Here is a 14743-nt window from a genome sequence, read left to right on the forward strand (position 1 = left end):
TAGTATGATGTGGTGCTTAAGAGCAGGTGGACTCTAATCTGGGGTTGATTCTCCCCCTCCTCCACCTGAGAGATGGACTTTTATCTGGTGAACTGGATTTGTTTCCCTGTTCCTACACATGAAGCCTGCTGGGTGTCTTTGGGCTAGTCACAGTTCTCTCAGAACTCTATCAGCCCCACCTTTCTCACAAGGTGTCAGTCATGGGGAGAAGAAGGGAAAGGAATTTATAAGCCAACTTGGGTCTCTTTATAGGAAAGAAAGGTGGGATGTAATGGTCCAAACTCCTCCTTCTCTTCTTCAGTAGAGAAAATGCCATACAGTTCACCTTCCAAAGCATGGTTCCATGATCTCCAACATAATCTTTTTGATTGTCAAAGGTGACTCTTTCTTCCAATTTTCAACAGTAGATAAGATGGCTGGATCCCATCCACAATGCTGAACAAATTGCATTCCCTAACTATTGTGCTCACTGATGTTAATCCTCTGCTGTATTGTTGTTTGGTCTCTGTTCATGCACCTTTATTTCATCCCAGAATGCCGAGAACTTCGACAAAACTGTATTCATACACTGAAACTACCTGGATCAGATCCCTCATTGATAGATGGGTCAAATTAACTCACCAGATTGCCTCCATTTTATTGTTCCATGTTCAGCTCATGCATTATGCCAGACAGCTTTAAATCTGCACAATAGCCAACTTATATTTGTGCTGTGTTGCTGCCTGCACAATCTGGGAACAAATCTTCTCAAACACCATGGAAGAAGCCTGATGTCCACAAGGGTCATCGTCAATTTGTTAAAATGATCTACTAGCTCAGCACTGCCTGCATTTGAAACAGGACTTTTCCTTGACAAGAATATCATGGTGCCTAAAGCCACAAATGAACATTACTTTCAAATATCAATAAGTTAATTCTTTAAGGACAACAAAACCAGATTCATATGGTAGCAATGACATTTCCTTCTCTTTTCTATGGCAGATACTTCCAAACTAGTAACTTTGATAGTTTTTCAGTTTATTTCATTCATTCATTCATTCATTCATTCATTCATTCATTCATTCATTCATTCATTCATTCACTTACTTATTAAATTGGGTGGTAATCCTATCCATTTTGCCTCCTAAGCATTTGTGATTTTAATAAAGCATATGGTGAAGAATATGCTACAAAGGCCTGGCACATACACACGCACACACGCACGCACACACACACACACACACACAGACATATATATATATATATATATATATATATATATATATATATATAAACGGCATCTATATATATAAAAAGCTAACCGTGACTTTGTTAGTCACGCCCTAACGCCCAAACGCCTGGACCGATTGCTCCCTAATTTTGCCACGACATCCCTCCCCGTTGCTGGCAGGTAATCGGCTCTTCACCAGGCTCACAGGTCACACCGGAGCCCGGTAAAAGGCATGTTTCCCCAATCCCTCAGCGGACCAATCAGGGGTCGCTGTGCCAGGGAAGGGGTGTGCCTTGCCCGTCTTCGCAGAGCCGTGCGCGTGCACGCCACGTGACACCCCTGCTGCCCCCCACAGGGAGAGGCAGGAGGACTGTTCACAACCCTTCCGCAGGAAACACGCAAGCCACTTGCACAGGCGTCGGCCCTGGGACAGGACCCTCCTGGCGCATCCCAGCAGCAACCGCCGAAATCCCTTGTGCACACGCTCAAGCCGCATCCCACCCACCCAGGGAGCCCTGCTGCCCTTTTGATTTCCCCCCCCCAAAGTCACAGTGAAGTGTGGCCGGGCCTGCTAGTATATATATAAATGTGAAATACCACTGACTGACTGACTGACTCATCAACAGAACTCAAAAACCACCAAAGCCACACACATGAAATTTGGCACACCTGTTCCTTACATACTCCAGGTGCTCACTAAGAAAGGATTTCCCAAAATATTCATTTTCACTCAATTTATTACCCATTTACTATTTTCAATGCTTATCTCTGGCCATCTGCATGAACATTCTAAGGGCAAACCAACCGCTGAGTCCACAGACATGCTGCACGAACATTCTAAGGGTGATAGTTCAACACCACTAGCTTCATGTCCTTCACCAACTGCACTCTACCACTGCCCTCCACAACGCATGTGAACCTATTTGAAAACAAACCTATCAGTCCACAGACAGGCTGTGAGGAAATATGCTGCATGTCACCCCAAAGTTCACATGTCACCCCAATGTCACAAACAGGCTGCAAAAAAGTATGCTGAATGTCACCCGGAAGTTAACAGACAGGCTGTGAAAAAGTACTCCTCTACCCACCCTCACGTTAACAACACCGCTACAGCCAAATACTATCAAAACAGATTACAAACCACACTACCACCTTGGACTACTAAACATTTGTCAGGTTTTGCATATGGACATCAGATTGCTTACTGTGGAGACAAGTTTATTGCTCTCGGCCTCTGATCACCCTGTGCTTGGTGTCATGCTCTGAAGTGGCGGGATGAGTCCCCAGGAATGTGCTGCAGTGGCAGTCCAGTCCAGCTCCCTGTCCTTCAACCCTACCCTGAACCTCTTCACAGCCTTCTCACTCATCAGCATCCAATGGCAGAACACTTCCTTTCTGCATCCCAAAAATACAACGGCTGCTTCCACATGACATCTTTTGGAGCCCACCAGGTGAAAGAGATCAATAACACATTGCATTAGAAGACAACTACAGGAAGCTGCTGCAAAATATGCAAAAACAAACCCATCAGTCCACAGACAGGCTGTGAGGAAATATGCTGCATGTCATCCCAAAGTTCACAAACAGGCTGTAAAGAAGTATGCTGAATGTCACCCCAAAATTCATAGAGAGCCTGTGATGAAGTATGCGTAGTGAAGCACGGGTGCCCTGCTAGTATATATCTATATATCTATAAATCCAACAGTGTGTTTGTCCCTGATGGTCTCCCTCAGAAGCTGCTGGACAGATCGCCCCCAAATTTTCACAGGACGTCCCTCCCTGTTGCGGACAGGTAATCGGACCTTCAAATCACCGAAAGTCCATACCTGAGCCAGGTAAAATGTCTTTTTCCTGGCGCACCAGGCCATGAAGCTGTCTCTGTTTAACTGTCACCCTTAGAATGTTCATGCAGCCTGTCTGTCTGTAGCCTGAGGGATTGGTATGAGGGCATAGAATGTTCGCTCAGATGGCCACAGATGAGCAATGAAAACAGTAAATAGGTAATACTATTAGGTAATACGAGTGGAAGTGAAATGCATACACACTTTGCCATGTGAGACATCAGGTGCAGTCCCCCCCCCTCACACGCAGGTAACTTTCACTCTCTGTGCCTCACCCACTGCTACCACACAATACACATCCAGCTCATCCTCACACACCTCACTCTGCCCTCCCTCACATCCAACCACCACTTACCCACTTCCTCACCCATATTTGCCACAGCTCTCTTTTACTAAAAACAAGCTGGAGTTTGCCTTTTTCTTCTAAGGAAATCCACGGTGTGGGGGCGAACCAACACTACCGGCTCCGCTTCTTTTGCACATGGCCCTTTAAGAACCCAGGGAGCTGGCCTCGATCTGAGCGCCTCACCACCCTGCCTCTGCTGCCTGACTGGGATAGCCTGCTTGCCCCAGTTCTGCATTACCCAAGCCAGGACTGTGCGTGTCAACCAGCCTCATGGACAGCAGGATTCACACTCTGGATAGTTCCGTTGTGGAAAGGAAGGGTTACCTTATACTAAAAAAACAAGACAGCACCATATAACAATGTGCATTGAAAAGGGAAAGATGGATTCCATTTGACCACCCCAAAAGGCTATGCTAGGGATCATTGGACCTGCATGGACATCTGTGTGGGTTGTGGACTGTGATGAGAAGGACAATTGCCACAGCAACGCGTGGCCAGGCCTGCTAGTATATATATAAGACAATGGTGTGCAAATCCTTCCTCAAGATATGACCATATTTTGAACTTGCAACAAGACAAAAAAAATGGGATACTATTTCACACAGAAATGCAAAATAAATAAATAAATAAACTGATAAGAACAGATACTACACTTGATCTTAGCCAAAAGGCTGAGAAGCTATTACATTTCAAATGGACACAAAAGTCATGCTGTTGGGTATCTTGTCCAAAAATCTACCCCCCCAAAAAGCCACCAAGAACTATTCTTGTATTTAATAACAGCAGATAGAACCATTTATTCATCTACTTGGAAAATGAAAAGTATCCCTTCTCCAATGCTTTGCAAGGACAAAACAAGAGAGTATTATTGCATGGTGAAACTAACCAATTTTGTAAATAGAAGACCTGTACATGAATTTAAAGAAAAATGGGAATCTATTCTAAGTATTATAAAAATGTAAAGTTTTTTAACTCTAAGTGCAACTGTCATGCTTTCAATGTATAAGTGTACAAACCCAAGTGTATCTTTTAAATACATAACAGTTCACAATATTGGTAAGTAATTCTAAATCAAGTAATTATAAGATTGCAGAAAATCTTTTATATCAAAATATTATTACTTTTTATTCCAAACTGTTTTTTAAATTCCTTCAGTATCATTGATAGTTGATGCAGATCCATACTTTATGTGCTGTTATATTATTATTCTCTTTTCTGTGTTCTTTCTCTTTTTTCCTGCTGTTATGTTTTCTTTTTTTAAATGTTTAAAAAGATGTGACCAGATTTAACATGGCAAGCCAAGAGAAACTTTCCTTACATGTGATTTTCCACAAGAGGGCAGCAACTACTTTCTCAAAGAGAATCTGTAGCAAAATTGTTTCAGCTATACATAGACTGATTTGGCAAATGCATGATTTTTTTCCTAGAGGTTACACTAGGGCATTATGTAAATCAAATGTTTATGTATTGAATTTTCTGGTAAGCCCATATCCATGTCTTTTCCCACAAAGAAGAAACGTGCAATTGTGATTGTCAATAAAGAAGCTGAGTGCTCTGAAGCTAGGATTCTAAGCAATATTCTTAGCCAAGCAAAGTGTAGCTGTTTCTGGAGTGTACCATTTTAGAGGGCAGATAGGGATCACAAGATTTAATCTTGCTCCATCGAGAAAAATAAAGTCCCTTCCTATATAAAAGCTGTATCTCTGTTATTGTTATAAACATTTATAAACATTTATAAATTGTTATAAACATTTCCCAATCCAGTAGTTAATACTGCTATGCTCCAACATGTTGAGAGCATCGTATCCTTGTCCAAGTGTTGTAGTACGGTCTTCTAGACTCTGGCACAAATCCCTTCTGAACCATAATGACCTGTAGTGACCTGTAGGGACTCTCTCTTCTTCCACTTAATCTGCTTCACAAGATTGTTGTGAGGAAAACTTGGAAGAGAAGAGAATTCTGTACGTTCAATTGAGCTCCTAAGAAGAAGTGCAGTTTAATGATGTGATTGGTCGATTTACACTAATAAGAGAGACTGAATTAATCAGTCCAAAGTTGCCTTTTTCTTTAAACTATTTAAGAAGGACCATACTAGGTCACCATATTTAGAGAATTTGTCAATTTGTATTTTTAGAATGGCATTTACTAACCTCAGATTCCAGGCTATATCAATGGTAGTGTATATCACACAATACAGTAATGTGCCGGCATCTAATTATAGATGTAATTGTGGCAGTGAGGCAGATGAGGACATTCTGCATTGTTTTGGAGTGTCCTCTTTATGATGACATAAGGACCAAATATATTATTCTCCCAATTGTGGGGCTTACTGATAACACAGAGAAACAGATTTGTCTATTATCCGATGGCGATCCATACATTTCCAACCGAGTAGCATTTTTGCTCATGCCACAAGAAGAATCAGGCTACTAATGGTGATGATGTGTTTTATTATTTTACTGGGAAATTGGTATCGGTACTAATGGGGTGTTTTTTTGTGTTGGTTTTAATTTTACTATGTTTGTGTATGATGAGATTGTGAAGGCCTATGGCCAAGACAATAAACTTATTACTACTACTACTACACTAATAAGATTTGTTTTCTCTCATTTCATCTGTAAGATTTCTACTACACCATCTTAGAGGCAGAAAGGAAAATCACAGCTGTGTTTAGCCTTAGGTCATTGTCTACTTTACAGGTGAATTTCATCTGGGAATCAATGCTTTTTAAAGGTTGCAACAGTTCAAGAGGTTTTTGTGATTACATTGTTGTACAAAGACAAAGCATATCATGGTGCTTTATCTTCTTCCATTTCTTTGTAGAACACCCATGTAAGCCGACACTACTTTATGTTGCTGCTCCATCCATGAGAATCAAATACCACTGTGCAGCTATTCTGCAGACCTGTTTATTTGTATGCAGAAAGGCTCCCTTTTGCCATCAAGTCACAGCTGACCTATGGCAACCCTGTATGGTTTTCAAGGCAAGAGATGTTTAGAGGTGGTTTGCTATTGCCTTGGTGTCATGATCCTAGTATTCCTTAGAGGTTTCCCATCCAAATTGTAGCCAGGCTCAAAGGGTGAGTGTGTATGACAGGCCCAAGGTCATCAAGCAAGCTTCCATGGCCTGAGTGGGAATTTGTATCTGGGTTTCCCATGTCCTAGTCCATAGGTGTCAAACTCACAACCCTCCAGATGTTATGGACTACAGTTCCCATCATCCCCTGCTAGCAACATGCTGGCAGGGGATGATGGGAACTGTAGTCCATAACATCTGGAGGGCTGCGAGTTTGGACCTTAACCACTAGACATGCTGGCTTTTCTAGTCTATGTGAATTCTATCACTTGATAGTCATGGTTCAATTGAATCATAAAGCTACAAAATAGCACACGGTGACAATGTCCCATTAGAGGTATGCCTTGCCTCTTTGAACTGCCACTTCTAAAACTGCTTATCTTATATTGATAAAAAAGAAACTGTATACGCAATTTTTCACCTTAATTCCTCCCAAATGGTGGAAGGTGGGGCCTGCAAGATGGCTTTAGTGCACTTTTTCTAAATCAGTTCTCCCCTTTCTGAATCTGTTAGTTCGTATCTACCAGGTCTTGTAAATAGCCTTCTGTCCCTTGCTCCTTGATTTCCTTCCTACCTCCTTCCTCACTTTCATATCAGTAGTGCTAAACAAGAGTGTGCAGAAACAGAAGCTGTTTCATCTTTTTTCATTGGGAAATTTTCCTGAAGGAGAAAGAAGAGAGAACAAGCAAAATGAGTGACCCTTTTCAGTTAGCCTACGGTCTGCTTTTAATGATAAATTACAAAATTTCATGCTGCAACTTTTTTATTTGCATGAATGTGTGCCTCTGAGCAGGTTTAGAATGTCTCATAGTCATCAAACAGCATGGACCATTTGCTCACTTTACACATGAGGAGGTGTATTGCTGCTTCTGTCAAGCCGAGCTGCCATTTTCCCTGGCTCCCTGTTTCCAACTGGACTTGGACCTTACAGGCATTATGTATTTATTGTAGGGTATGTCTGTTACACACCTATGTCCTTATATGGTGTCTATATCCTTTGTTACATGTATATATAGATAGATCATTCAGGTTGTAATTCAAATGGATAAGATGTGATTGTCTTTACACTTTTTATAATGGGTTAAAAATACATATACAGTTGATATATTTGTTATATGGTGATTGACATAGTTTCACCCCAAGTGTACTACTTTGTTTTTGCTCAATTTTAATACCGCTTTTGTGGCACACTATTGCATGTTTTTCATTGACTATCCCTGTTTCCAAGTCAGGAAGTTGTTGGCCAGCTCTTTTCTTTCTTTTGACACCATTTCAATGATCTGTAACAGGGGCAAGGAATCAAAGTCTTATTTTTTTAAGGAGGCCCCACCAATCCCCCAGAAATACCAAGGGAACTGCTCTTTCATGGGCAGGGTAGACATATTGGACCAGTAAAGCTGAGCAGAGAAAAACGCATACTGGTGTGCACCACTTGCCCTGCATGGACAAGGAAAGATCATGCTTTCCCAGCTCCTGGAAACCACAGAATGATCTGTGGCATGGTGAGATCTGATGGGAAGGGGAACATGAACAATTGAAAATTTAACTAAGAGGTAATGTCCACTTGACCCAAATGTACACAAATGGTCACGCTTTCTCAAGACTCTGTTGTTGTCTTCCTTGAAACTTAGGTTTCAGCCAGGTTCTAGTTCCAAAATTTCTTATTACAGAAAAAGGACACATTTGACTTAAGAGGACAAGAGGGAAGGAGGCTCACACCTGTTTATTGTGGGGGAGGGGAGAAGCAAATCAGGGAAGATGTACTAAATCAGAGTCCAGGATAATCCTTGGTGTGAAAGTGAAGGAATGCAGACAGGGTGAAGAGAATACTCTGGTCATGCATAGTGTCCTTTTGTTCAATAAGACTGACATACCTCTATGTCCCAAATATGAAAGGATGCATTTCTCACTTGGAGGAGGGCTTTGCAGACAAATGGAATTCTGGAATATCCCATTATGGTAATTAAAACTCTCATTAATAGCTCCCCCTTTCCAATTTTCACAGCTCTGTTTGAATCTTACCCTTAAACTTTTGCTCTGCAAGATTTCTTGAGAGAAGAATTCAAATAGACAAGTTTAACTGACAAGGGACTGACTGTATGATTATAGGTTAGTCACTTTCTATGAATAGCTCGCAATTCGCTCCACAAATTTCCAAACTATGACTTCATGAGAGCCAGTATAGTGCAGTGGTTAAGAGCAGGTGGACTCTAATCTGGAAACTGGGTTTGATTCCCCATTCCTCCACATGAAGGGTACACTTTTATCTGGAGAACTAGATTTGTTTCCCCACTCCTACATTCCTGCTGGGTGACCTTGGGGTAGTCACAGTTCACTCAGAAATCTCTCAGCCTCACCTTTCTTGCAAGGTGTCTGTTGTGGGAAGAGGAAAGGAAAGGTGTTTGTAAGTTGCCTTGAGCCTCTTTACAGATGTGTGGGGTATAAATCCAAACTCCTCCTCCTCCTCCTCCTCCTCCTCCTCCATATAAATCAACAGTGCAATCCTAAAAAAGAGTTACAATTTTCTAAGTACATTGAAATTGATGAGATTAGAAGAGTGTGGCTCTCTTTGAATATCATTGCCAGTACTTTAAGTTTGTACTTCTGGTGACTTCATTGTACTACGTTCCTAAAAGCATGCTGATTTCAGAAAAATCACCGGTGAATATAAGATACACTTTGCAAAGAGAGCACACAGCAAATGGACATATGTGAGTGCTATCAATTTACAGCTGACTAATGGCAATCTCAGCAAGGGGCTTTCAAGGTAAGCAGAGGTGGTTTGCCATTGCCTTCCTCTGCAGAGTAGCATGCAGAGCACTATTGATTAAATAAAATATATCTGTGTGGTGTTGTCTGGTAAGCATCAAATTGATCTTTAGTCTTTCCATCCCCTTCCAATTGAAAACTTAAGTTCTTCTTAGATGTTCCATTTGTGGAGAACAGAGGGTCACGCATATGCACTTCAACCTTATTGTAATTCTTTCAACTATTTAGAGGCTATTCAGTTACCTACCAAGTCAATGGATGAAACATTATTACTGCCACTAATGAGGTTGTGGTTTTATATTTTCAAAGTGCAAATATTGTTTAGTCAGAGAAACATTAGACAAATGTAGCTTCTCGGTTGTGAACGGAGTGTCAGCCAGAACTCCACCTAGAACATAAGGCCTGGATGAGCACTTGGCTCTTACATTCCAACTCAACGTACATTAATGCACAAAAGGGACCATCCTAAGACTGCCTCTGAATAGTTTAGGATTGAGAAATGCATCTGAGCCAGTGCAGCTGTCTCCACCCTATGGAATAGCCTGCCTAAGGAGGTGTGGAAGCATCACACTTTGGATTTTCTGCAAACTGTAAAACAGAACTTTCCATGAGAGCATTTTCACAAAGGAATGTGGCTACATTAGGACAGAATGATTCAGAAACTCATTTCAATAGAGGGAAGTGGACTATACTAACAATATGAGTATCAGTTATGGTATACGGGCATCATGCCTTTTTCAGGCTATAACCCCTGTGTAAAATTAGGCAGCAGCAGGGTATGACTTAGGAGGAATAGGGTGTGGTTAAGATTCTTGCAGGGCAATTTTAAGAACACTTTCCTGGGAGTGAGCCCAACTGAATGGACCTGAGTAGGATTCTGAGTAGACCTGCTTAGAATTGCTTTCTAAGCCTCTCCAGCTTGTCTCAGTCAGAACACCCACAACTGAAAGCATAGAATCATAGGCCCTTTCCGCACGGGTCATATACGCCGACGCATCCCCGAGCGTGGCCGTGCGGAAACGGCCAGAGTTGGAAGAGACCAAAAGGGCCATCAAGTCCAACCCCCTGTTAGCGAGGTTCACAGTTAGAATACCCCTGCTATGCAGGAATACACAATCAAAGCACTCCTGAAAGATGGCCATCTAGCCTCTATTTAAAAGCTCCAAAGAAGGAGACTCCACCACACCCTAAGGCAGCATATTCCACTGTTGAACAGCCCTTATTGTCGATGTTCTTCCTAATGTTTATGTGGAATTTCTTTTCCTGTACTTTGAATCCATTACTCCTCATCTTGGTCTCTGGAGCAGCAGAAAACAAGCTTGCTCCCTCTTCAACATGACATCTCTTCAAATATTTAAACATGGCTATCGTGTCACCCTTTAACCTTCTCTTGTACAGACTAAGCATACTTAGCTCCCTAGGCTGCTCCTCATAGGGCATGGAATCCAGACCTTTTAAGTGAGATGAGATGAAAAGTGGATGAGATGAAAAGCCAAGTTATTGTACTAGAAGTAAAGCAACAAGAACAAAATACCAAGTGTTTTAAACACATAGCAGGGGAATGTTCCCTGTGGATCTTAAAGGAGAAGGCCCAAGCAGGTCTACTTATAACTTTATTCAGTCCCATTTTATTCAGTGGGAAGAAACTGTTAGGATTGCATTCTTAAGTTTCACAACAAGACATTATGGAAGTAAGGATGGTACCAGGTTCCACATTAATAAACTTCAACATAAATATTTCTGACAAAACTAACACTTTTTACATCAGTTGCATATGCATGGAATATGTGGAATAAAAAGTGTGCATAATGCATAGCTGATATTTAAAAGTCATTAAAGGGACAAACAACATTGGAAAGTTGCCCACCCCCTGCTCCCGAATGAAAATGGTACTCTGGACAAGTTAGAAATATAAAAATATCCATGTTTTCAGACTCTTTTCAGGACCTTCTGTTCAAAGCAATTACAGCTTACTGAGGAAACTGAAGGATGGCAGTAGCCACTCTACCGGCAAAGCCTCAGCAGGAAATTACAGAAACAAGTAGCCACAAAGGACATTTGGATATCCTGAGAAACATGAGTTGAAAACAGGTTGTAATTCATGACACAGGAATAGCAGGTGGGGAAAGGAGAGTTGATGAGGAGACCAATGGAAGAAAGAGGGCAGAGCTTACAGTAATTGCATCCTGCCTCCCATACACCGTGTACTGATGCTTCAATAAGAGTTCTCATTTGCTATTTGCATCCTCTGGGTTTTGTATGTTCATGATGTTAGGAATCAGCTGTATCGGGAGATATTATCATAGACTCTTTCTACATGTAATTTCAGAAATATGTGCTTTCAAATATCTCGTCATTTCAGGACCAAGCAGGTTTTTAAGCCTTTCCCTAGAACATTTTGTTGCTTTCTGTTCATTTATTTCCATGTGACTGAGTTCCTTCTGATTTGACCAAGTGGAGGAAAGAAGAACATTAGAAAGCAATTGGCCACATAAGAGGAAATATTAACTCTGGAGCCTCCTTCAGATTTTGTGAGAGTCCATTAGTGAGGAAATGTAGGAGTTGGAGGTTCTCAAGAGGGCTGTGTCATCACTGTGTGTAGTATTTGTATTTCAGAAAGACTATTATTGTAACTTGAAGCATCTTAGATGTTTGGGGAAGGGTTAACAAAAAAAGATGTTGAACTTGCATGATTTGAGGGAGTCCTTGCAGACTGACTGAAGTAATTATTCCATCAAGCTGGTCACATGAATCATAAGACGTAGGCACTATGAGGGAAGTACTGCTAGTGGGTTGACAGTTAACAGTTTTTAGGGAGACTGAGGGATGAGTTGTCATTGTGGGAAGTAAAGAGCTGACAGGACTTTTGTTAACTAAAAATTGTTGGCTGAAGTAAAGTTTTTCCTCCCTCCTTAAAAATATAGTTGTTACTGATTTTTAAAGGTAAAGGCAAGCACCGGTTCATTACTGATGCATAGGGTGACACCATATCATGACATTTACATTTTTTTCACAGTGAAATTGTACTGTTGTTAGCACGGGGAATACTCCTATGCATTCAGGAATTCTTCACAATCCCCAAAGCTGCAGAGGGTCTGCCCCTGTGTTGCATTGCCATTTTCCCTTTTCCCAGTGACTTTCAAAAACCGCCAAATTGGAGGTTCTTTTGAAATGCCCCTTTGTGACTCTGCTTGCCTCTGTGTGCTTCCATTTTTCGTGCTTTGCCGTTCTGACCCCCACCTGTCACCAAAAATGTGTGTTTCAGAGAATGGGTGCACTCCTGTTCACAGTGCCCTCTACCACTACCACTCCTTTGTCTAAAATGTGTGTTTGAGAGAGTGGGCATACTCCCATTTGCGACGCTCTCTACCACCACCACCACACTACTGTCTAAAATGTGTGTTTGAGAGAGTGGGCGCACTCCTGTTTGTGGTGCCCTCCACCACCCCTCGCAGTGTAAATGGGCTCGCATGGAAACAGTTGGGGTGTAATGCACCAGCCCTGCCTCGACTCCCAGGAAGAACTGGGGAACCTTTGGGAATCAGAAACAGCTCAAAAAGCATCACGGCATGTAAGCTCTCAGATTTGCCTTGGGGCATTTTGACAGTGTAAAAACAGCCTATGTTTACAGGGTGGTTTGCCATTACCTTCATCTACACTTTACCCCCAGCAAGCTGGATATTCATTTTACCAAACTCTGAAGGATGAAAGGCTATGTAAACCTTGAGTTGGCTTCTTTAATATATATCAAATACAATAATCTGCAGAAACATTTATTATAAAAGTTTTCAGAGATCACAAAAAAAAGATGTTTACTGAATTAAATTAACATTGTTCTCCTGTTATTTTAATCTAGATTAGGGAGGGGAAGGCAGCTTAGGGAGGGGAAGGAAAGGAGGGGATAGATGAGCAGAAAAAGGTACGCTGGCTGTTTGGTGGGAAGGAAATAGGATTGCCAACTCCAGGTTAAGAAATTCCTGGAAAGTTTGAGGAGGGAAATGCTCTCAGAAGGGTTTAGTACTAAAGATTTCACTTTCCAGTGCAGCTATTTCCTCCATGGGAACTAGTACTGCCAACCTCCAGGTGGAGGATGGAAATCACCTGGAATTATAGCTGCTCTCAGATGACAGGGATCAGTTGCTCTGAAGAAAATGGCTGTTTTGGAGCTGACTATTGCATTATAACCTACTGAAGTCATTTCCTTCCCCAAACCTCATCATCCCAAGGCCTATTTGTAAGGAATTCCATAGAAGCAGAAATAAAAGGCTTTTTGGGTGTAAAAGTCCGTTTATTAAGATATCCTAGAAAGCTCACATACACGTAGTGGCAGGAATGACTCTTCCCGCCAGAGGCACAGGTTATAACACCATTCACCCCATCCCCCCTTCCTGCTTCCCATGGGAACGGAGTCCTCATCTCCCACGCAAAGATAAAGTCTCCGCCGAAGAAGCTGGCCCATCGCCCGGGCTGTGGAATGCGCTCAAGGTTACTTCACCATCAACACCATTGAATCCTTTACACTCTGCCTCCCCTAAAGAAGACCCCTCCCCCCCAGGTTTATCTTGGAAAGAAGCGGTGGAAAGCAGAAATAAGGGTGGGGGCTTCAATATTCTCGGAATAAACCCACTGATTATACAGAGGAATATCCCACCCAAGGGCTAAATATTAGCGTTTAGATTAAAGCGAGAGTCCAGGATAAGCGTCGAATTTTAAGTAGTGCTTGTGACCATCAATAATAGTCGGTGGGGGCCTCTCCGGCGGGTCGTGCCAGGCAGCGGAAGCGGGAGCCTCCTTGAGCAAGCTGGAATGGAAGACAGGATGGATGTTACTAAGAGAGTTAGGCAAATCTAAGCGGGCAGTGACATCATTAATCACTTTAGTAATCTGAAAAGGTCCCACAAATCTCTTGCCCAGTTTGGAATATTTATGCCGTCTCTGAGATTTTTGTAGATAAATACACCCAAGAGCCCACACGCATGAGGAAAATCTGGCGGTGTTTATCCGCTTGCAGTTTTGGGAGTCCTTTGGTTGTTGCAAGGCGGTGTGGACCGGCTTCCATCCCTCGGCTGGGGCTGAAGTCCATGGTGGAAATGCTGGGGCGGCCAAAGCTGCTGCGGCTAGTTGTGGTACCGGCGCGAAGGCGCGACCAGACACTATTTCAAAGGGTTTTCTTTGTACTGCTATGAACCGCATTGTTGTGGCGTACTCCGCCAAGCGGAATAAGCTTCGCACCAATTGTCTTGGTGGTAGTTGGTGTAACAAGCGTAAATACTGCTCTAGGGTTCTGTTCGTTCTCTCCGTCTCGCCGTCACTTTGAGCGTGGTAGGAAGCGGCCCCAACAACTAAAACGCTTTCCAGAACTTTGAGATGAATTGGGGCGCGATGGGGAGACCTACCTTAGCGAGCGGAATGGAGGCGGTAAACATGTTGAATAAACAGCCGTGCCAACTTAGGAGGAGGAGGGATGGAAGCACATGGAATAAAATGGGCTTGCTTAGAAA

The 14743-nt window shown here is 42.3% G+C and overlaps 1 pseudogene; it reads right to left on the minus strand.

Moving 5' to 3' along the window:
- Positions 1 to 3981: 3981 nt before the first annotated feature.
- On the minus strand, positions 3982 to 4080 carry LOC125439537 (annotated as a pseudogene).
- Between the last annotated feature and the right edge of the window lie 10663 nt (positions 4081 to 14743).

This window comes from Sphaerodactylus townsendi, linkage group LG09, assembly GCF_021028975.2.
Source record: "Sphaerodactylus townsendi isolate TG3544 linkage group LG09, MPM_Stown_v2.3, whole genome shotgun sequence".
In the NCBI taxonomy this organism is placed as follows: domain Eukaryota; kingdom Metazoa; phylum Chordata; class Lepidosauria; order Squamata; family Sphaerodactylidae; genus Sphaerodactylus; species Sphaerodactylus townsendi.